A 23,548-nucleotide genomic window follows, 5' to 3' on the forward strand; every position below is an offset into this window, starting at 1 on the left:
ACTTTGTCACCATGTAATGTATCCAACAGAAATAAAAGTAAATTTCCTCTTGTTTTGTGCTTAGTGGGCATAGAGTATAGCTGAACTGTTATTTTTTTTCACCAAAAAAAAACCCCTTAAGTATCTGAAGACAGAAATTAACTTCACTTTTTCTTCTCCAAGCTAAACAATCTTTTCCTCTTAATTTTCCTTCATAGATCTTATTTTGTATTATTTGGCTAGTCTCCCCAACATTTTTCCCTCTCTCCAACTGCTTTTTTAAAAGTGCTGTGACCAGAAATCAACAAGCTACTCAAATAAAGTCTGAGTAATCCTGAGAACAGTGGGGGGATTTCAACACGTCTCCCTTGGACAGATGAAAGGCTGAATTGACTCTGCCAAGCTTGAACACATTCCAGTTCCTGCTGATCTGGGGAGACTCTTCCACTTCCATTTTTCTTCTTTTCCCTAGCAATTTGAATAAAACAAAAATACAACCAGACATATATAGGAGAGAGTTTTTAGCACTGTTCACCTGTTCTTAAAAATAAGCTTGATACCTACATAAGTCAAAAACTGCACACACCAATTCTTTCTAAAGTATAATAATTATTGAACTTGCCAAAAAAAAAAAAAAAAAAAGCTTTGTCTCTTAACTGTATATATTCCAGAGAGTGCTTCTTAAAATCCAAAAGGAAGTATTCCGATGAAGTAATTAATTAAGTGAAGTGTTGGGCAGGAAAGCTTTCTACTCTTTTGAGGCTAATGGATGGTTGAGAACTCCTATGGGTGTGTGTGAGAGAGAGTCTGCCTGCTAATTACTACCCAAGAAAATATAAGCATCCAACAATCATTCTAATTTTTGCTAAGCAGCATGAAATATCACATTACATTATGTTATGTCAAGCAACACGATGTTCCTAGGGTAACATGATAAAACAATACAGCTGGGAAAAACAAATTGAAAGGCCAACTGATGTGCATATAATTTTGAAAAGAAAGAAAAAGGCCCACCTTGATAATCAGACTTAGAGCTAGCTGACTAAAGTGTTTTGATATCCACAGGTGATTTTAGGAAAGTAGCTATGTCTCAGCCATAAGATTTGGCTCTCTTATTTATAGTTATTTCACTGTGAAAGAGGATTGTAGCCTCTTTGAACTTTAATTTTTTCCTCTGTAAAATGGGAATAATGCAACCCATCTTCCCTCTCTTATATGACTGTTGTGAAATTCTCATGCCTGGCACCATTAGGTGTTTTATGAATGTCTAGTTGGATACCTATATCTATATAAATTGGATTTAATATTTTGTATTTCACTGATTCTATGATGTATATTTTCCCACCTAATAATGTTTCAGAAATTAGGATATATCTTAAAATTGATAGTCTATTAAAATTTAATTGGTATTTATTTCTTTCTTAGTGGTATATAAAATCAATGGCCTTAAATCACTTAAATACACTTAAATCAATGGCATCTTAGAGATATGGCAAATAAGAGTCTGAAAATGGTAAAAGTGATACCTAAATGTCAGTTATTCATTTACTCATAAAACAAGATTTTGCTAAAAGTCTCCTCTGTGCAAGGCATTCAGGGGGAAATGAAAATGAGTAAGACCTGATCTTTAATCACAAGTAGGGATGTGATGCATGAGAGGGGTAAATCAATGCCAGACAGTATGGGAAATGTACCATTTAAGATGCATTCCAAGCTCGGTACCCTGTGAGTGCAAAGGAGGAAATAACTTTCAATAAGGGTAATCAGGAAAGCAGCATGGAGGAGGTGGCAGCTACATCTGGCTTTGACAGATGAGTAGTATCTCAAAAGGCACATTTGGGAACAGACACAAGGACACTCTGTGTATACTCAGAGAAGGGCAAGGGGTCTAGACAAGAAGGGGCTTAGGCACAGTGCTGGGGTGCTTCCTAAGGATATTAGAGTCTAAGCTCCATTTGATGAATGGACAAGGCTTTGGAGCAAGGAGCAAACTGATAGAAGTGGGGCATTAGGAACACCAGTTGGTTGGTGATGCTTAGGGAGAAGGGAGAGGAAGAGGCTGGAAGCAGGGGCATCTTAAATTAGTCCAGGTGTATGTTTGCAAAGTCCAGATAACGCATGGGTAGCAGAGGCAGAAAGGGGACAATGAAAGGATTGGTCATAATTAAACACTTAAGACCCTTAGAAAGAATCTAAAAGAGCATCCATTTCACACTGGACAGAAGAACACACAGAATCAATGTTTGGCTGCATGACCCTTGAGGACAGGAACTGCATGTTTTGTTCATCATTGTATGGCAGGGCCTATGGCAGTACCTGGCACACAACAGTTACACCATAACTATCAGATGTACCCCTTCCTTCAAAATTCAATTTATGAGTTTAATTCAATTCCACAAAACCACGTACTGAGTATCCACCATATATGCTCAATGTTGAACACTGGAGACAGAGGTGAACGGGGGTGGTGACTGGGGAGGAATGAGCTGGGTTGGTGGACTGTTTTCCCAAAATGGCTGAAATAATTTGTTCCTTTAATACAGGCTCCTGGGTAGCCCCCTCTGCCCCCCACCTGACTCTGGGCTTGGCTAGGGGATTTACTTTTACCAAAGGGACAATAGAAAATATGATGCAAGCAGAATTGAAAAATGCTTATGTACTGAAGCTTGGCCTCTCTTGCTACTTGTTGGAATCCTGACACCACCAGATAAAGAATTTCAGACTAGCCTCCTGGATAATGAGAGACCACATAAAACAGAAATGAGTATTCCAGGTGAGGCCTCCCTAGACAAACCAGCCTGCCAACCACTGGACATGTAAGTGAGGCCATCTTAGAGCAGTGTTGGCAAACCTTTACACAAAGGACCAGAAAGCAAATATTTTAGGTTTGCAGATCATATGATCTTTTGTTACAACTACTCAATGTGTGGTGCAGAAGCAGCCACAGACAATATGGGGGGTGGGTGTGTTCTAATAAAACCTATTTACAAAAGTAGTAGCAGACCTGTGGGCTATAGTTTTTGCCTACTTCTATCTTAGATTATTCAGCCCCAATCAAGCCAGTCTGGACCAGAAGTACCACCAAGTCAATTCACAGAATTGTAAGAAATCATAAATGTTTATTGTTTTAAGTCACCATGTTTGGGGGGCACTTTGCTATACAGCAAATGCTAACTGAAAAAGCTGGTATAAAACATTGTTTTAAGGCGCTTAAAATCCACCTGTGGAAATAGAACCCATTTGCAGGACACACTTCAATAACAATATAAGGCAGGATGTTGAGTAAATGTCAAAGTGCGTGTTGCAGGGTAATTAGTATTATAAAGGCTTATGAAAGAGGCAAATTAATTTTGGACAGCAAAGAGACTTGGGTAGATCTTAATGGATGGGTAGAATGTGACCAGCTTCCCAAACAGTTGTGTTTCTCTGTCACTGACTGTCTTTGTGCTGTTTGCTTTTGTGTCTGTATACTTCAACAGACTGAGGTCCCCTTGAGGGCACAATGTGCCTTATTTTCTATTTTCTTTTTTTAATGTTTGTTTATTTATTTATTTTGAGAGAGACAGAGGTGGGGGAGAGGGAGAGAGAGAGAGAGAGAGAGAGAGAGAGAACAGTCAGGGGAAGGGCAGAGAGAGGGAGAGAGAGAATGCCAAGCAGGCTCCACACTGTCAGCACAGAGCCCGAAATGGGGCTCAAAGTCACAACCTGTGAGATCATGACCTGAGGCAAAACCAACACTCAGACACTTAACTGAATTAGCCATCCAGGAGCCCCCTTATTTTCTATGTTCCCAGAGCCTAGTGCAGTGCTTGGTTCACAGCCAGGCTCAATGTACACTTACTGAACAAACAAATAAACTCAGGACTGGGGAGGAGGTAGGGCCTTTATGTCGAAAACCAAACCTCACATCTCAAGGGAGAGGCAGGAGTCTATGTGCTCTGTTCCAGAGAGAAAATCAGTGGTGCAAAGAGAGGATTTAGACTGAGGGGAAGCAGAAGGTACAGATGGACACATGATTCTGGAATCGGGGCAGGGAGGACAAGGCAAAGTAAAGGACCCTGAAAGCCAGGCATGGAGGTTTAAACCAAAGGTTACTGGAGCAAGGTGACCAAGTTGATATTTCTGAAGATTAATTTGGTGGCAGAGAATTGGGTGGAGTCTAGGCAAGGAGAACCAGGAGTGAGAAAACACACTCGTCCAGAAGTCAGTGGGGACAGTAAGCCTGTGTGATTCCATGATGAATATTCACCAAATGGAGCATATGCCTCAGTATAGACAGTGACAGAAAAAGGGGACATCTCAGGCATTTGTTCACACCACATTTACTGTGTATGCGGTATTAAGGTACATATCATGAGCACATGGAGAAACTCAGTAGATCTAGGCTGTCCTGGAACCAAGCTACGTGTAACACAGGACCTCTCCCTACTTGAGGGGAAGCATAAGACAACCCCTGTTATGAGTCAGGCTGCTGTTAGAGTGGGCAGTGTCCAGGCTTTGCAGTAACGCAGACTAGGGGTTCAAAGCCTGGCTCCATCCTTACTTACTAGCTATGTGACTTTGGACAAATCATGAACATTGTTGGCTGGAGTAGAATTATAAAATTAGAAATTTTGTAGAATTATACAGTTAGAAATAAAAAGTAGAATTATAAAAAGGGCAGATGACTGCAGGGTACCGTGCCTCGAACAGAGTAGGCACTCACATGAACCCTAAGTCCGATAAAAGCAACATGAAGTAGGGAGCACATGAGTGGTAGAGACCAAGCGTTATAATAGTGTAGAGAAAGGAAAATCACTCTGGGCTGGAACAGTCACTCTGAATTTGAGAGTGCGAATAGCATTTTGTTTGGTGGAAAAAAATGACTATGATTTTGACAAGTAGGGGAAGGGGATGTTCTTTCCAGGAAAAGAGAGCGACATGTGGAAAGAACACAGATGAAAGGTAAAGCCCATCTGTGGAATGCAATGGAATTTAGCTTGGCTTGAGAGGTGTGAAGTGAGGCTGTAAATGTTAGTCAGGTAGTGGAGTGGCCTGAATGCCTGGGTGAGGATTTGGACATCATTCCCGTACATAATGAGGTGCTGCTGAAGGATTGCAACTAGACAAATGATGTGATCAAAGTGACATGTGAGACAGATTAAACCAAGGACAGCATGCGGAGTGGCATGGGGGTGAGAGACAAATCCAAGGACAGACATGAGGTAATGCATGCCCATTGTAGGGGGTGGCAAGAGCAATGGGGGGGGCATGTGTAAAAGGCTATAGAGAAAGAACTGATCATGCCTGGGGAACAGTGTGGGTGGGCAGGGAGAAGGCAGAGCTGAAGTTCATTATGAACCGTGAACACGGACTGATAGGATGATCTGCTTATTCATTCAGCCAAACCTCCACCGAGTTTTGTTTGCCACGTGCCATACACTGTTTCAAAGAGGGGGAATACACACATGCATAAGACATGGTCCCTTGTCTCCCATCTGGGGTCAGGGTTGGGGGGCAACAGACACACACAAATCATTTCCATAGAGTGTGATAAATGACTGGACATGAGGTGCGGACACAGTGGTGGCACACTGGGGGTTCATCAGAGAATAACGCAAATATTTATGCATCAGTGAAGTTTCCACATTCCAGTAAAGAATGGACCTATTGGGGCACCTGGGTGGCGCAGTCGGTTGAGCGTCCGACTTCAGCCAGGTCACGATCTCGCGGTCCGTGAGTTCGAGCCCCGCGTCAGGCTCTGGGCTGATGGCTCAGAGCCTGGAGCCTGTTTCCGATTCTGTGTCTCCCTCTCTCTCTGCCCCTCCCCTGTTCATGCTCTGTCTCTCTCTGTCCCCAAAATAAATAAACGTTGAAAAAAAAATTTAAAAAAAGAATGGACCTATTAAACCCAGAGTAAGTACAAGGTGAGTGGCTAAATCACTGCACTTTCAGCCTTGAAAGACCATCTGCAGGGAGGTTAGGTTAGTGGCGACCTCATACAGGAGGTGGCCTGCCAGGTGTCAGATGGATGAGATGGAGAGGGTCCAAGAGAGTGGCAAAGGCATGAGAGTGTGAAACCACAAGGTACATAGAGAAACCTCAAATCATTTGCTGTTGCCAAAGGGCAAGGTGTGCAAGTGTCCATCTATAGCCTCTGGTCTCCAGTCAAAATCCTCTGAGCCACTGGTCTCTCTTGAACACATTACACAGATTCCTACCTCTGTCTTCACTTGTTAGGTTTCTTACCTAAGTGCCCTTTCCTCGTCTCAGCTCTGGCTTGACTGGTTCATTCAGTAAACATGCATGGAACCCATGTAATATGCTAGACCCCTGGAACATAGAAATGAAGATGGAGTGGTGTGGCAGGAGATGAAACTAGAGAAACCAAAAGGCATCACAGGCTATGTTAAAGAATTTCTAGGGGCGCCTGGGTGGCTCAGTCGGTTGAGTGTCCCACTTCGTCTCAGGTCATGATCTCACAGCTACTGAATTTGAGCCCCACATCGGGCTCTGTGCTGACAGCTCAGAGCCTGGAGCCTGCTTCAGATTCTGTGTCTCCCTCTCTCTCTGTCCCTAACCCACTTGCATTCTGTCTCTGTCTCTCTCAAAAATAAATAAACATTAAAAAATTTTTATAAATAAAAATAAAAATAAAAAAAAGAGTTTCTAATATACTGGTTCCCATCTGTGATTTAGAAGAATATCTCTGGCTTCATGTGGAATAGATGAAAGGGAGTGGGAAAGGCTGGAGACAAGATGGTTGGGTTGGCTGGTGCTGGACTGAAGCAGGGGACCACGAAGGACATGGTTCACAGAAGTTCAAGGCAGTATGGGCAGTTGAGGAGACTCCTTGGATGCAGAGCATGTAGGGGAAGTCTGATGGGTGGATATGGAGGGATTGTTCTTGACAGAGGGAAAAGGAGGGTGAAATTACGAGCTCCAGTCTGGACAGACTGAACATAAGATCCTTTCAGAATGTCTGGCAAGGCAGTTTCGTATCCAGCACCACTCCAGAGGGAAGTGGAGCCTGGAATAAGACATAGTCGAGTTCTCAGCATTTACATGGTAGCTAACACTGTAGGCAGCTATGGAACACCAAACTTCAACAGGGAAGAGAGACTAAGAGGAACTGCAAAGGAGGCTGGACTAGGACGGATGCTGGAAAGAACAATTTCAAACCAGGAGTGTCTGTCTTTACACGGCAGGTGGCTTTGACTTGGAAGTCTGATGTGCATGTCTATTCTCTATGCTACTTTGAGCATAGATTGCATCCTGGAGCTTATCGTGGGTCTCCACCTCCCAAGAAGTTTGACAATTTAGGATAAAGGTTTATCAAACAAAAGGAAAGGACGGTGACAAAAGCTGATTGTTCTTTGATACTTCTTGTCTCAAGGTGATAACAACAACACTTAAATAATAGAAAATAAATTCTTTGCGTATTTTTATCATTGCTTTTCGACATTCTATACTAATGATTGGCTTCGTGTGTTGTCTTCCTCATTAGATTATGGAGTTCCTTGGGCAAAGACTGTCCCTTACTCACCATTCTAGTCCTCAGAGTCTACCATAAGGCTTGACACACTCGATCATTCAATCAGCAAATAATTATTAAGCACCTATGACATGCCAAGCATAGTTTGAGGCCCCAAGGACACAGGAGATAATTTAACAAATAATTCTTCACTCGTGGAGCTTATAAATTCTAGTATAAATTCTAGTAAAGAATGTGGGAATCCAGCAAATCTAGCAATAAATATAATGTTAGTGGCTAAATCACTGTATCATGTAGGTTGCTAGGTAAAAAGAGTTTATATGATCTAATTGAACCTGCTAAAAGAGAAACCCAACTGCACACACAAACAGGAGCTCCAGAAGTCACTTTTCCTATTGCAGGGAGAGCTTTTTGAACTCTCTGTATTTGGTTTGCACTCCAAACGTAAACAAAACTTTCCTTATTCTATGTTCTAGAATGTAAGACTATGTTCCCGAGGTCATCATTTGTTTTCTTCTGCGGAGTTAAAAAAAAAATTCTGAAAAGGTCCAAAATAGCCATTTATATACAGAATCAAGGTAATGAGCTTAAAAATGGGAATATTGACTTTGAGACTGAAATTAAGCACGACACAATACAGAACACACTTGCTCAAGCAAACATTCACTAAGATCTACTATTTATAAACACACCAGGCACCACTGAATATAGCAGTGATGAACTGAAAGTCCCTGTCTTCAAGGATCCTGCAATATAACAAGAGGGATAAGACAAATATAAGATACATGGTAAGACAAATCTAGGATCCTCAAGTGTGTCTTGCTTTTTCTTTTCTCCTTATCCTGCTTAACAGGTTAGTTATCTCCACCAGATATGCGCTTCCTCCCAGCTCTACCTATGAAATAAATTGGCACCTGCTACCTGTGTCATAGCTATTTATGTATGTCTTATATCTTCTGCTGGACTGTGAACTCTGCTGGTAGGGACTGAGCTTTACACAACCCTGCATGGGCAGTGAAGACAGGAACAAAGTCTTATACAAAGTTAGAGGAATGGGAGTTTAAAGCTCAAATATCTTTGCATTGGTTTATGAAAAAAAAAAAACATATATTTGTGGACAAGACAAAGGTCCAGAGGACTTTCAGGAAAAAAAGGAGGAAATTATTTCTCTTTTAGGATGTTGCAAGCTTCTTTTAAATGGAATCTGGCAGGGGCTCTTGGGTGGCTCAGTCGGTTAAGCATCCGACTTCAGTTCAGGTCATGATCTCGCGGTCCATGAGTTCAAGCCCCGTGTCAGGCTCTATGCTGACCGCTCAGAGCCTGGAGCCTGTTTCAGATTCTGTGTCTCCCTCTCTCTCTGACCCTCCCCTGTTCATGCTCTGTCTCTGTCTCAAAAATAAATAAACGTTAAAAAAATTAAAAAAAAAATAAATGGAATCTGGCAGTTGACTAAATCACAGACAGCAAATGACCTCAAGTGTTGGGCTAAGATTTTAGAAATACATAAATATACTGTGAAATATAACTGACATTGTTATATTTCATAATGAAATTCCTTACATATCTAGCACCTTCATTTTCAAAGTGCTTTTGTATACATCTCTTCTCACTTGATTGTAAGGACAACCCCAGGGTGCACACAAGGCAGGTATTTCTCCTCCTGCCCCTCCCACGAACACCCGGAAGTCAATGGAAAGGAGTACATCAATCGGCTGCCACTGGTTGACTTGAGAACAAGAGCAATCCTCTTCCCACCAGGTCAAGGCACCCCCCCCCCCAAAACACTATGATCAGCAAGAGATGGGGGGGGGGAAATAAATTGTTTTTTTTTTTTTTTTTTTTTTTTTTACTTTCCTTGGAAAGGAAATAATTCAGTTTTCTGATTTAAAAATTAGAAATGACTAGAGGGGTAAAGTCGCACTTTTGTGCTAAATAACAAGCAATGTAGCTTAAAGGGAGAAAAATCAGAAGAAAGGTGTGTTCTAAGGGATGTGCCTAGAGAATGTGTAGCTTACATTTTGACTTCTACATAGATGAGGATAATTAGCATCACTTCCCTGTAAAGTTTATTCAAATTTCCATATGTACTGATGTTTCCCTGGATGCTCATTGTAATCATTAAATTGCACTTACAGCATGTACCAATTTACACTCCTGGCACTACATATAATACAATTTCCTTTCTTCTTTGGCTATTTTCCTTCCTTCCTTCTTTCTCTTCCTCCATCTTGCAGCTTTTACTGTCATTCGCGCATTATTGCACTAGATCCTGTGAGGACTTCGGGGAATACAGAAATGCAGATGAAATGAGCCACTAGTCTAGTGGCTCAAATAGCAGAGGATAGAGAAGGAAGGCTGAGGGCAGGGATTCTAGCACTCACCTACTGTCTTCCCAGGACCTTATGCTGGGTTTCAGACAAGCACCTATTTCCTGAGCATTTAGTGGATGGCAGGACAGATGGATGGAGGGATGGATAGATGGATGAAGGAATTGTCTGAATGTGGACAGCAGTGTTCTAATTTCTGACTCCGTAGAATGGTGGAAGGTTCCCCTCCCCTGCCCATGGCTTTTTCTGTTTCAGCAACCCCTTTCAATGGGAAAGGCTGGGACCAAGAGAATCAAATTGGCATTCTGGAGCTCTTTATTTGGCAATTTGCTCTGTCTGAGTTAATATATGGGTTAGGTTCCCTGTGAACGACACTCTCCTAACTCTGGCAACGTCATAAAGACACTCAGCTGCTGTATGTCTGGCAAATTAATGACTACAAGCCCAAGGGATGGAGGGATGGGAAAATGTTAACATTAAAAAAAATAACCTTAAGCAAATTCAGAAGAAAATGAAACAGGCCTCGCCCACCCACCCACCCCCAGCTATATAAAACCTCTTAAACAAAAAATTACAGAAAATAATACTTTAAACTTTGTGCTTATTAAAACAATCCCATCCAGAATGCAGAAAAAAAAAAAAAGAAAGGGAAATTAGATGGGAAAAAGAATAAAAGAGTCTTGGGAAGATATGGAAGTAGAAAAGGAAGGAAGAACAAGAAAAATTAGAGAAGGTGGCTCCACGCTGAGATGACAGGGCAACAGGAGAGATTATGAGCACTGGGTTGAGTCTCAGAGGCAGGTCAAAGAGAACCTTCCGGGGACCTGAGCAGCAGAGGTGGGTGAGGTGGGATGTTCTTTTCCGAGTCTCCCAGCTCCAGAGGGTAAAATGAGGCTGACCATCAGGAACGTCTCCTCTGTGGCAGGTGCTGTGCTTTTACACTTAGACATCCTGCTCACAGCAACCCTGCAAGGAAGGCAGTTATGCCCATTGTGCTGGGGACAACACTGAGTTCACAGGTTGTCAGTCATGGAGCTGAGGCTCTGGACAAGTACCCACCTGTGGACAGCACGTTGCGTCCATGGAGGACTCCTTTATCTAACTTAAGCCTTAAGACAACATTGTGAAATGAACATTCTTTGTTTTGTATGGCAAGAAATGGAGACTTTGAGGCTTTGAGGGAGTCACTCACACTCACAGCTAGCAAGAGGCCAGGATGCATGTGAGCTGGGACACAATCTAGTGCCCCTTCTATTTTACCATATGGACTTCCTAAGGAAGTAGCCAGTTCCCTGAACAACACTCCATCGCCAATTTCAGCCTGTAACTTGTGAGTCTGTGTAGGCTGAGCACCAGACCAACAAGGTACCACAAGGAGGTTGGGCTGATGTCCCACGGTCATCCTGTGACTCTGCATGGAATGGGGACTCTGAGCCTTAAAAATAACCATATGGTTATATAATGTAATAAGTCAACTACTGAGTATTTACCCAAAGAAATCAAAAGCACTCATTCAAAAAGACATGTGCACCCCTATGTTTATTGCAGCATTATGTACAATGGCCAAGACACAATTGCAGCCTAAGTGTCCACTGAGAGACAAACAGGTAAGGAAGATGCGGTATATACATTTAATGAAGTATTACACAGCAATAAAAGGGATGTGATCTTGCCATTTGCGACAACACAGATGGACCTAGAGGGTATTAGGCTAAGTGAAATAAATCAGACTGAGAAAGGCAAATTCCATATGACTTCACTCAAGTGTGGCATCTAAAGACCAAAACAGGGGCACCTAGGTGGTTCAGTCGGTCAAGCATCCGACTTCGGCTCAGGTCATGATCTAGTAGTTTGTGATTTCGAGCCCCACACTGGACTCACTGCTGTCAGCACGGGGCCCACTTCAGGTCCTCTGTCCCTTTCTCTCTCTGCCCTTCCCCTGCTTGAACTCTCTTCCTCTCTCAAAAATAAACATTAAAGCAAACAAACAAAAAGCAGAATCAGATCTATACATACAGAGAACAAACTGATGACTGCCAGAGGGAAGGAGGGTGGGAGATACAGGATTCCAATTATGGAATGAATAAGTCACAGGAATAAAAGACACAGCACAGGGAATATAGTCAATGATATTTTGATAGTGTTATATGGTGGCAGATGGTAGCTACACTTGTGGTGAGCACAGAATAATGTATAGAGAAGTTGAATCACTGTGTGATACACCTGAAACTAACATAATATCGTGTGCCAAATATACTCCAATAAAAAAGAAAAAAACAAACAACCCCCCACAATGGAACGGTTATTTGGTTTATGTTCCCAGACAGTACAGCAATCTTGTTTATAGCAGCCCCCAAATATGGCCCTAAAAGATAATGATTCTCATTCTAATCACGAGGGGGTTCACTGCTACCCAATGGGGCTACTGGCTCCATTGCCAGCTAGTTCTAGCCACAAGAAAATTACTGTTCTGAATCCAAGTCTCTTTCTCTATAACTTCTACCTTTTGGTTCTGCTTTTTCTAGAGTGACAAAGTCTTTAAACACAGCTGTTATGTCTCCCCTTCTTTTTCTCTTCTCTAGTCTAACCTTGCTTGGTTCCTTCACAAACTGGTTATAAGACACTCTCTCTGATGCCCTTTCCATTCCCGATCCCTGTTCATGAAGTATACTCAAGTTTGTCTGTTTCCCTTGTCACAGATACTACTAAAATGGTTTAAAACACAGTTAATGTGCTCTAAGGATTATGGAGTCCAATGAAATCATTACTACTCTTTCACTGCGCATGTGACTTTTACTGTCACAATTAGGAGAATGTTAGCTTTTTCAGCAACCGCTTTGTTGGGAAGAAAGATACATAAACAATCTCTTGCAGTAAGGCATGATGAGTGCTGTGAAGGAGGTGGGGACTGTCTTGTGGAATTGCAGAGAAGGAGCAGCTAATGCAGCCTGAAGGAAGCAAAGAAAGCTCTTGGAGAGGATGCTGGAACGACTCAAAGTAAGAGTTAACCAGGTGGAGAGAGTGGAAGAGCTTTCCAGGTAGATGGAAAAGATTTTGCAAAGATGAGCTGGCATGAGAGAACACGGCAGCACTGCTCCCCTCCCCCGCCTCGCCGTTCCTCTTTTTTTCAATTTTTCTCTGGCTTCGCTTCCCTCTCAGATGTTCTTTTCTGTCAAGGCCTAGGATAAACTATGTTCTCTTGTTTTAAGAAGTATCCTTTGTATGGAGTTCAAAATTCTTCTTATAACACCTGTGTACCACGAGTATAAAGTGAGCGTTAAACAGCCTAAGCACTGGCAATGGTATGGTCATAAGTATTTTGAGCCTGCTCTTCTTTTCAGAGGCGGTACTTCTTTTTATTTTTAAATTTTTTTTTTAGTTTTATTCATTTTTGAGAGAGAGAGAGGGAGAGAGAGAGAAAGAGAGACAGAGCGGGAACAGGGGAGGGGCAGAGAGACAGAGGGAGACACAGAATCCAAAGCAGGCTCCAGGCTCTGAACTGTCAGCACAGAGCCTGACGCAGGGCTTGAACCCAGGGACCTCGAGATCACGACCTGAGCCGAAGTTGGACGCTAGTCAACTGAGCCACCCGGGCGCCCCTCAGAGACGGTACTTCTACATCAGTGGACTGTTTGATTGGGGTAGAAAAGCAAACGGCGCCTCAAGTATTCAAAGGCAGCCAAGGTTCCTTCAGAGCTGTGAGGTGGACTATGGGGCTCAGGGAGACCTGCACGGGGGTCAGAGCTCTTTGCCCCTTTATCAACTGACCTGTCTTTCTCTTCAGTGCCTCTAGCCAGCCATGTTTGAAATAAGGCATTTAAGGATCTCTAAAGTCTTGTTTCTAAGGTTATTATTCACAAACTCTTACCAAGGCTGTTTTCTCAGGCTGGAACGCAGACAGGCTAGGAACCTCACCTTGGCAGGGGAATTCAAGAAACTCAAGACGTGGTAACTCTCCCACCTGCTATTTCCTTCTGCTTGTTCCTTCTCTGCCTTCAGCCTCTCGGTCCTCCAGCCCCTCCTCTGGAAAGTGTACAGTAACTCAAGGCTTCCCTTAAACCTCTGACAGGTGAACAAAGAGAAACACCTCTCACAAATCCATAGAAGAGAGAACAGAACCTTTCATAAAGAACCCTAAACATCCCACCAGAAAGTCCCAAACAGCCCTGAAAAGTGAGAATAAAACTATCAAAAGCTGACAGAGGGTAACAAGCATTATTTCCAACCCACATTTGTCCTTCTAAAAAAAGCCAACGAACTACTGAAAAAACCCCTGAAATGTATGAAATCTAACATCGTTAACATATTTCCTGTCCTCACATAGCTTATAAAAAATGTTTCTGAGCTTTTCCCTGGCTCATTTACAATGACGAGAAGGAGCAAAAAGGAAATGCAACAGATGGGGCTACCATCTTCTCTTGCAGTGATTTATCTTTACTTGAGGTAGCTTGGGCAAGGTTTCAAACATTTTTTAGATGTACCAATAGCTTATGCCTGGTCCAGAACAATGAAGATGAGGTTCTCTTGAAAAAAAACACACAAAACAAAACTGCAGGTTATAAGCCATGTTTACTACTATCTATTTTTGTTACTTCTAAAAGAGATCACCTCAGCTTCCTCCCAACCCTCCCTGTACTGACTCCATGAGGATCTAATCTGGTGCTGATTTAGAGCTGACAGGTGGTACATGCATAATTAAAGATGACCCAACACAGAATGCTCTCATTCCTGGCATATTATCAGACACTTAAGCAAAGCAATTATCAGTAGGCAATCTTTTCTGTCAACAGAGATAGAGATGAAACATTTCTTCAATTAAGAGGATTCTGCAAGGATGCTGTACATACATCCATCTGCAAATACTTGAAAGTCTTTACAGTTTAATAGTAAGCCAGCTCAATGGAGCACCTTTGACCAGTTAATTCGTGCTACTCCCTTCCCCGTTATCCTGGAAGATCACATTTTAAACATCAGCATCAAAGTAGGAATCGTTCTGAGGTACTGTCAGAGATCCCGATCCAAGCTGTCATGGAGATCTCTGCGTCTTTCTGCCATAGTCCTATTGGGGTTTTGCAAATATACCAAACCTTCCTTTAAGGCTCAAAGCAAAAAAGGATAGGGTTCAAATAAAAGTAAATTCAATTAAAATTGCAATTTAAAGCAGTCTTCTTTCCTCCTCATGCTCCACCAGTGTCAAAGGATTTGAGAATTGTTATCAAGCCTTAAAACTTCATCAGGAATCTAAGTCATTTAAAGGATTTTTTTTTTCATTTTGAAGAAATAAATATTATTCAAAGGAAGAGGTGTCTTGACAAAATGATGGATTTCCTATTTCAGGTGAAGGGGGGAAGAGGCACTGCATTTCCTAATAGAGTACTGTATTTTTTTAAAATAAATTATAGTGCATGCACTTTATATAAATGAATGCATTTTAGCTTTCCTTAGAACAGAAATTGCTTTAATGTTATAGTGAGACAAGTGATTTTCTTTTCTTTTTTTAAAGGGTAGTTTATACGTTAATGGGTTTTTTTGAAGCCCATGTAAAAACTGCCTTCCACGAGACAGAGAAACTCACAACGTTTGTGGTGCATATTTTGCCACATTTCACAAGGGGTCTTATTGTTTAAATTCTTATATCCTGATGTCATATGTGAACAAACGACCTTATTGTTCATTTGAACACGTCTTTATAGGATCTCTGGTGGTAGAACTGGTGTTGTTGTTTGCCTTTTTTTTTTTCCTCATCAAGTCAGAACAAAAGTCTCTTTTTCTGCAGCACTGGGAACTCGGGGAACACGGCTGTATGTGGCAGTGGTTGTCATTTGGAAACACCATAATGATAATGGAAGCGAAGCGCTAATGTAAATGGGGTGACTTCTGACAAGTAAATCAAGGTCTACAGGGCAGTTTCTTCTACATAGCAGACTTGAAGGTAATGTAAACTAGAAGCACTTAAAAAGACAACTAAGAATCACCCAACAAACTATTAAAGAGGCAGGTCTGCTGGGTAACCAGACCCAATTCCTTCCAAGGTGTGTTTCACTCAAAAGACACTCCATTCAGAATGTTAGGGGAAAAAAATAACCAGTAGTCTTTGGGGAAAATGTAATCAGGCAGAGAAGAGGTGATGACAGTGGCATTGTTAATGGGAGATTCACCAGGACTCAAAGCACAAGTTCATTATATTTCTCAGAACTAAGAATAGCTTCTGAATGAGTACTCACAATTCTCCACAGACCTATATCTCCTAAGGAGCTCCCCCTTCTCCCTTTCCAATTTTGATGTAGGAAAAAGAAGAGAATATAGTCAGACATGGGTAGGTAGGCAGGAACAAAGGAACCTCTATAGGATGGAGAAGCATCTAAACTAGTTCCATTCTAGATGCTGTTACACTTCTTCCATCAGGATTCAGTTCAGAAAAACTCAAAGATGTAGTTTGGGAGCACGCTGCACCAAGAGGCCAGGACAAAGAAATATGTTGCATGTGTACTACTGTGGCAAACAACAAAACACTTGTGAGTTCCCAATCGATGTCATGGATAAAAAGAAAATATGCGATATAAGGCATATACTACCATCAAAATAAACTTAAGAAAAAAGGAACAAATTCTAGTGAGTTTATTTAGGGATAGACTCTCACTTCCCATACAGCAGAGTCCTAGACTTTGTACAGCTTTAGTAAATAAAGCAAAGTCTATAAGCACAGTCTGTATGCTGAGGATAGCACATGGCACTAAGACATTTTATATCATGCTTTTTACACTGAGTTTTTATTTTAGAATCATCAACTAACATTTTTATGTAAGATGGTACCTTACATAAAACAGAACCATCTTATTGTTAACTTAGGTTTTTCCTATCCACCCTCAAAACTAGTTTCCCAAGTACCTTGGTTCTAAGTTTTATGCTCGGATGAATAAAATAAGACTGTAACTATGGCTACCAAATAAAGACTAAATCACACAGATGATAGATATGGATAGAGTGTATTTCGGAAAGAATAAAAATCAAGTCTAAGGTATTATTATTGTCACCGTTACCTATTTGTGTCCTATTTCTGAAGGATTGCTTAAAACCTGTCATTTGGAAGTCTTACAGAGACATTCTGCAGAAAACGATGTGTTCTTCCTGCTAACACGTGATCAGAGATGTTTATCAGGTTTATTTCACTAAGGACAAAGTATAGCATATTTAAGAAAGCCAGAATGGATGTTGTTCCAAATCTCTATCCATTGAGGAGAAGACACTTACTTTCTGGTTAAGAAGTGACCATGTTAATTCCAGAGTACCTTGCAATTGGGTTTTTCAAGAACTGGCACTGGAGGTCAAACCAGACAAAGGTGACGAGCACATCTTCAATGACTCCGAAGGCAGCAGTACAATCAATGCTCTTATTTTCTCCTCCTAATACTTCCCTAGAGATAGCCTGGCAGATGGACCAAAAAAGGGGTGGCCTCACTTCACTGCAGGGGGATGAAAGAAAATAGAAGTGAAAAAATAGTTTTTCTCCACAAACTGCACTCTAGGAATCGACTGTTCTTAACTCTGAGCTCTTTCACAAAACGAAATGCTATGCGCCAGTACACTTTGTCTCCCTTAGGGAGGGAAGGTGATGAGAGGAAACAGTGTTAGCAGAGGATTAAAGAAACATATGTTCTTATTAAAGCAGGGTTTGAAAAGAAATAATGTTACAGAGAGAATGATGATTACCTGGTTAACAATGTATGCTGAATCCTCACTAAAAGAAAAGAAAGGCAAGCTTATATTGAATATCTAATGCACCCAGGTACAAATAACAAGAAAGAGAGTCTCACACTAACCAATTTATACAAATTAACTTACAGTTATTCCCTTGTGATTGACCACATAACCTACACCCCAGGTAAATACGATGTGCTTTTACATGAACACATTTGTAACTTCTGTAAACTAATTAACAAAGATGAATACAAAATATCCAGGTAGAATGGAGACCAGTGATTTCCATCCCTGCAGCCAGTTGTACTGTAATATCTTCCACTGGATGCTGACAGCCTTCTCTTCCCCTCTCTCATTCCGACACAATGCCGTCAGGTCTGTCTAAGTAATGTAATTTACTGGAGTGGAATTCCCCTGGTAGCCTGTGTGGCACTTGGTGACAGTGTCATTTATACTCCACAGTGTCGTGGCCTGACACTGATACATCAGCCTTCATCCCTCATTCACAGCAGAGCGTGCAATTTCACCTTCTGCTGTGCCCTTCTGTAGTATGCACGTACAAATTTACTCCATTCAGCCCTAATTACAAACCTTGGTTAAAATGCTCTCATTAGATTTATACTTCTCACTCCAAATGTCAATCTTATTGAAAATTCCGATTTTCCTGAGGATTCATCCATTAGCAATAAACTCTAAAGCATTCCATGACTGAGTGCATTAAACTGGCAATGCGGACATGCACTTAAAATACATCATTAGAGTAAATCTCCATTGCAAATGCTTTACATTATTCAACCAAAGGAATAATGAGCTCAGCCCAGCCAGTACCCTCAAATTGCACATGAAGGACAGGTTAAAACTGGCTGTTATCCAGGAAGAAGCACACGGTATATCAATGGGACAGATTTCAGAGTCTCCGTCACTTCTCATGAAGGTGTGGGAGGAAATCACAGTCAAAGCCTAACTTATCACCTTCTCTTGTCTATGGTCTTCACAGAAACGTCAGTCTCTGGCAAAGTACAATATGGCAGGAAAAGATAATGGGGAGTGTACGTATGTGTTCATGGAGGGGACTAAAGCTATGCCTGCAATGCCAAGAACTTTGTTAAGTTACCCTGAATGATTTGCTCTGCCTAAAAAGCATTCTTCCATTCCATCCAACAGAAAAACTTTAAAAAGCAGCATTGTCTGGATACACTGTAAGAAGCTGGGTACCTTTCTAATAAAAGACAGATCTTACTGGTGGAGTTGACCTGAGAAACATCTCCACCCCAGTCTGTTGGGTACTAACATTAAAAACCCAGAAGCCACAACGATAATGTTGATATGGAAATTACAAGCCAGAAGTTGTATCTGTGAATGGAATGACAGGACAGACCATAAAAAAAAAAAAAAAATGTGGAGGAAAAAAAAAAAAAGAAGAAGAAGAAGAACAACAACAACAACAAGAACAACCAACTAGCCAAATACATCAATTAAAACCTAGCTGGCACTGTTTATATCAGGACCATGTTTTAATTCCTTAGCTTACTGATCTCATTTATCACTTCTTGTCAGGTCCCAGGTGAGGCAAAGTCAAGGTACAGTCAAATTTCTTTTTTAATTTGGTAAATGAAAAAACTGCATCCCATGAAGGTCATGGAGGATGCTGAAGGAAGAGTCTGATGCCAACTCTTAGCATCTAATACTAAAGGTTAACCAAAGAAATTAAGTGATGCCTACACAATTATGATTCTATGATGAAATATACAGTATATTTACTTAAAAAAAATAACTAAGATCTACATCCAGCATGGGGCTTGAACTCATGACCCTGAGATCAAGAGTTGCATGCTCTACTGACTGAGTCAGTCATGTGTCCCAATGTATTTATTTTTTTAATGGAAAAATTTCGTGGGCAGAAAGACTCTGAGAAGGGCAGGCATACACTCCATTAAACAGTAAATAACTTATTAAAAATAATAAAGTGAAAGAAGTGACAGTAATTGTTTTCTGCCTGTCAGTATCTGGTCATCTCTAGGACTGACCGGTAATCAGAATTATAACAGATACAATATTTTCTGTAGAGAATTACACCACCATGGAAGCTAACTGCTCCTGAAGTTTTGCCCAGTCCCACCTGAAATATTTAAAACTGCACTTGATTGGGGCGCCTGGATGGCTCAGTCGGTTGAGTGTCTGACTTCAGGTCATGATCTTGCCGTTTGTGAGTTCGAGCCCCGCATCAGGCTCTGTCCTGACAGCTCAGAGCCTGGATCCTGCTTCGGATTCTGTGTCTCCTCCTCTCACTTCCCCTCCCATGCTCATGCTTTGTCTCTCAACAATAAATAAACATTAAAAAAATTTTAAAAAAGTAAATAAAATAAATAAAACTGCACTTGATTAAAACAGCGCTCTCTCTTTCATAATGTACATCAGCAGGTACTACAATTTAACATGCACAGATGTCAGAGCTGAAATATCCATGCTTAAACAAAAAACATAGGGAGAAGGTAAAAATAACTGAATATGCTCAACACAGTACCAACCTTAAAAGGAAAGAGAGGCTTACATTGTGCTGATTTAACGGCAAAATAAAGAAACGATCCCCCAGATGGCATCGGTAACCTGTGAAGAACCAAACTACTCTGTAAATGACCTGTAGCTTTCTGTTTGAGAAACACTGGACAAGAGGCTGATCGTGTGTCCATTTAATTCCAAAATCTGTACCCCAGGCATCCAGGGGAACCCCCAAATGCCCCGAAATTCTCCAGCACGTTCATATTTTACAATGGCACAAAGAAGAGTAACAACTCCATCCTTTTAATGAGTGATGGTTTTGTACTTCATATATGGTATTTCATTTAATCTGCACAACCACCCTATGAGGTAGGTACTATCCCTGTTCCTTTTTTCAAATAAAGACATCCAGGCTTAGGAAAGGTTAAATAAACAGATCAAGGTCAGCAAGTAGCTAAGTTAAGATTTGGTCCTGTGTCCTCTTTCTCCCAAAGCTCTTGCCTTGCTTTAACCACCATGCCTCAACCCTATCTGCCTCAGTTGGAGATGCCAGTGAGGAATGTGACCTGGAGTCTTCAATTTCCAGACGCTTCTGGAATGACTGCCCTCTTGACTCATCTCGTTTCGCAAATTACATCAAACTGAAAGGCTCAAAACACTTGCAGACATTCTCATTCTCTGGAAATGCCACAGCCACTCAGCCAGTGGAATGGGGACAGCACCATCGCCAGGATCACCAAGGTACAAATTTCCCTGTGAACGCTGACGCCACCTCTCTTTGGTGTTTCTTCTAGCCACAAACTGGCACGTTATCACTGACTGTGGTTGCAGTAGACTCAGCAGTCAGATAAAGGGGAGTTTCTACTTGGTTAACTGCTCCTCCAACATCTGTGTCCAAGGAGGGTCCTCCAGAGCAGGCACACACTCATCCTTGTCCTCCCTCCCCACCGACCCCATCAGTCCACAAACAAGAGGCTTTGCTAATCTCTTGGCCGCACCACTAAGAAATCCTCCCCTTCCCGTGCTGCGAGTCTTCAAGAAACAACTTTCTAACAATGAGTCAAAAAGATGATGTTTTAAAAGAGCATTTCAAACAAGGCAATTACTTTTTAAAAAAAGATTCAAGAATTCTATCACTTCTTTCAGCCTTCCATCGACACAATTTGTTTATGTATGAGTCGAGTCTTTCTTCCTTCAGAAGGGGAAAATGCTGATAAACTAGCACATGTAGACAAACAGCGCAAAAACCTGGCTGCCTCTTGCTGCTTAAACAGAGTCACATTTATTTCCCAACGCACCACTTACCAGACAGATGCAAAGATGTGGGCAAGCCAGTCATCAGAATTAACAGAGTGATTGTGCTTGCACTACATATTCTGATTTGTATGAATCTTATTTTTAGCCATGCACAAAGGGCAATAAATGGAAAATCTTATTCTAACCGCTACTTTTTCTGGGCCACCCACACTGCTCCACCTACCGCACAAGTTCACAAATGTAAAAAACCCAACGCAGGGTTTGTCCTAACAAGGGATGCAAAGAGGCTAAAACGTGTGACATTTTTTCCAGTTAGTGTTGGTACTTTCACTCTTTTTCTGTATCAGGACTTTCAGGGAAAACAACATTGACTTATCTATGGGCATTTTCCGAGACTCCACGTTGGTATGCCATTCAGCACACAGGCAGGTGTGATCCGCAAGGCACGGGCACCAACCTGCTGCGAGCCGCATGTCAACCAACCTTCAGCAAAGAAATGCACCCACAAACATTTCTGTATATTCAGGAAGGTGATACCTACAACATTTTGTTCTGAGACAATGCCAACGTCTTAAAAGTTCCTCAAATGAACGAAAGTGGTATCAGAAGCATAAATGTTGCTAAAGCACAGCAGGCTGTCAGAAAGGATCTTACCCAAGTGAGGTCAATATTGCTGCTCCTCAGTCTGCCTTTAGTTTGCAGTTGGACAATGTTCACCGAGGCGGTTACCTCCTTGCCATCTCCCTTCCCTGTTGTGCATTCCCCTCCCTGCCTGCCCTGTCCACAGTCCCCACCGCATCTCAGGCAGCTCACCAAGCATTAACTCACACGGCTGCCACACCCGCCAAGCAGCTGATACTGAGAGACAGACACTTTGAGAGCAAACAACAAAAACACATTGACGAGGAGGATGTTTTCTAGGGGTGTAGAGAGGATAGAGATGAGAGTCTATTTTCGATGACTCTCTCCTTAGACTTTTAATGAAAAGTTAAATGATTAAGGTCCCAGGGTAGCAATTAAAATGCTTGTTCTTCTGAGCCCTCTGCAAACCTCAACAGCAAACATACGCAGGTAGTGATCAATATTTAAAAGTCAATTCAACAAAATAATTAAGACGCGAAAGGAGGCAACTCTGAGAAAGGCATCTTTCTTTACCTGTGTGCTTGCTCATTATCCAGAAACTAGAGGAAATGTTCCGTCATCCTCTGGTAGTTAACACATGCCCTGCAGAGCTAACACCTTCTTCCGATAACGCACGGTACGAGAGCAGCCCTGATGAGGTGTATCAGAAAATCTTTTTTGGGTTATAGTCCACTCTCGTCAGACCTTCTGACTAGTGCTGTAAAAACACGGGTAATTAAGTGTTACGAAAAAGTGGGTCATACACCACGGAGATACAACCACACCGCCCCCAAACTAGGCTCCAAATGACTGTGCTCTGAGAAGGTGGGAGGGGTCTGAACACAGCGAAAGCAAAACTTTTATGTGGTGAGGAGCATTTTGGTTTTCACTGGTTTAGGTTAGAGAAAGTTAATCTCAATGTCAACTACAAACCAAATAACTTTTAACGTGTTCTTGAAGTTTTATGACAAATGCTGGCTGTTAATGTAATGGGAAATTCAGATACAATGTCATAAACAGTCCAAGGGACAGTCTCAGGCTTAAATGACATGTCCATCACCGAAGAGCGAGTGCTGTGTGACTCAGTGAAGCAAAGCGGTCAAACCGAAACTGAAGACAAAGAAGCAAATTCTTATTATCCACATTAGCATCTCCTTCTCCTGAGGAGGATCAAAGTACTCTATACCACTTCCCCACACCTGTAGCCAGCTTGGGCATTCAACAATCGCGGATATTTATCAAAGCACCCCTCGACTCTGTAGCAAGAAGGCATAATGTAGTACGTGAATTGAGCACATTCATTCATCTTTCAGTCACGAGCCACAGATATATTAATTCAATACATACGGAGTCCCGATTATAAACAAGGACACGAAGGATGGTGAAGGGATGCAGATAGAAGAACCTAGAAGAATCTGCTTTCAAAGAACTTGAGTCTTGTATAAGGGATAAGACCTAGTCATGACCAGACCAAATACAGATCATTCTTTTAAAACAAGATCTTTTCTAGCAGCTTCTTACTATAGACTTCTTATTCTACTGACATAGGGCTTGTAGAAAACATTCCTACAACATTTTTCAGATGAATCTAACAATCCCCTTAATTTTTTTAGAAAGCGATTCATTTTAAAATTTTTATTGAGAGAGAGAGAGAGTGAGCGAGCGAGCATGAGTGGGGGAGGGACACAAGGGA

At 41.6% G+C, this 23,548-nt stretch overlaps 1 protein-coding gene across 4 annotated transcripts in view; it reads right to left on the minus strand.

Moving 5' to 3' along the window:
• Window positions 1–23,548, minus strand: part of BACH2 (BACH transcriptional regulator 2) — a 356,919-nt gene that overhangs the window by 120,859 nt on the left and 212,512 nt on the right. The window contains exon 1 of one of the 4 annotated variants that reach the window (XM_040474179.1): window positions 22,390–23,416. The exons of the other annotated variants lie outside the window; for them this stretch is intronic. The gene's annotated coding sequence lies outside the window, so the exon portion shown is untranslated. Of the gene's footprint in view, window positions 1–22,389; window positions 23,417–23,548 lie in introns of those variants that run through there. 4 annotated transcript variants of the gene reach the window in all.

Source organism: Herpailurus yagouaroundi, unplaced genomic scaffold, assembly GCF_014898765.1.
Source record: "Herpailurus yagouaroundi ecotype Mexico unplaced genomic scaffold, PumYag 139, whole genome shotgun sequence".
NCBI lineage: Eukaryota > Metazoa > Chordata > Mammalia > Carnivora > Felidae > Herpailurus > Herpailurus yagouaroundi.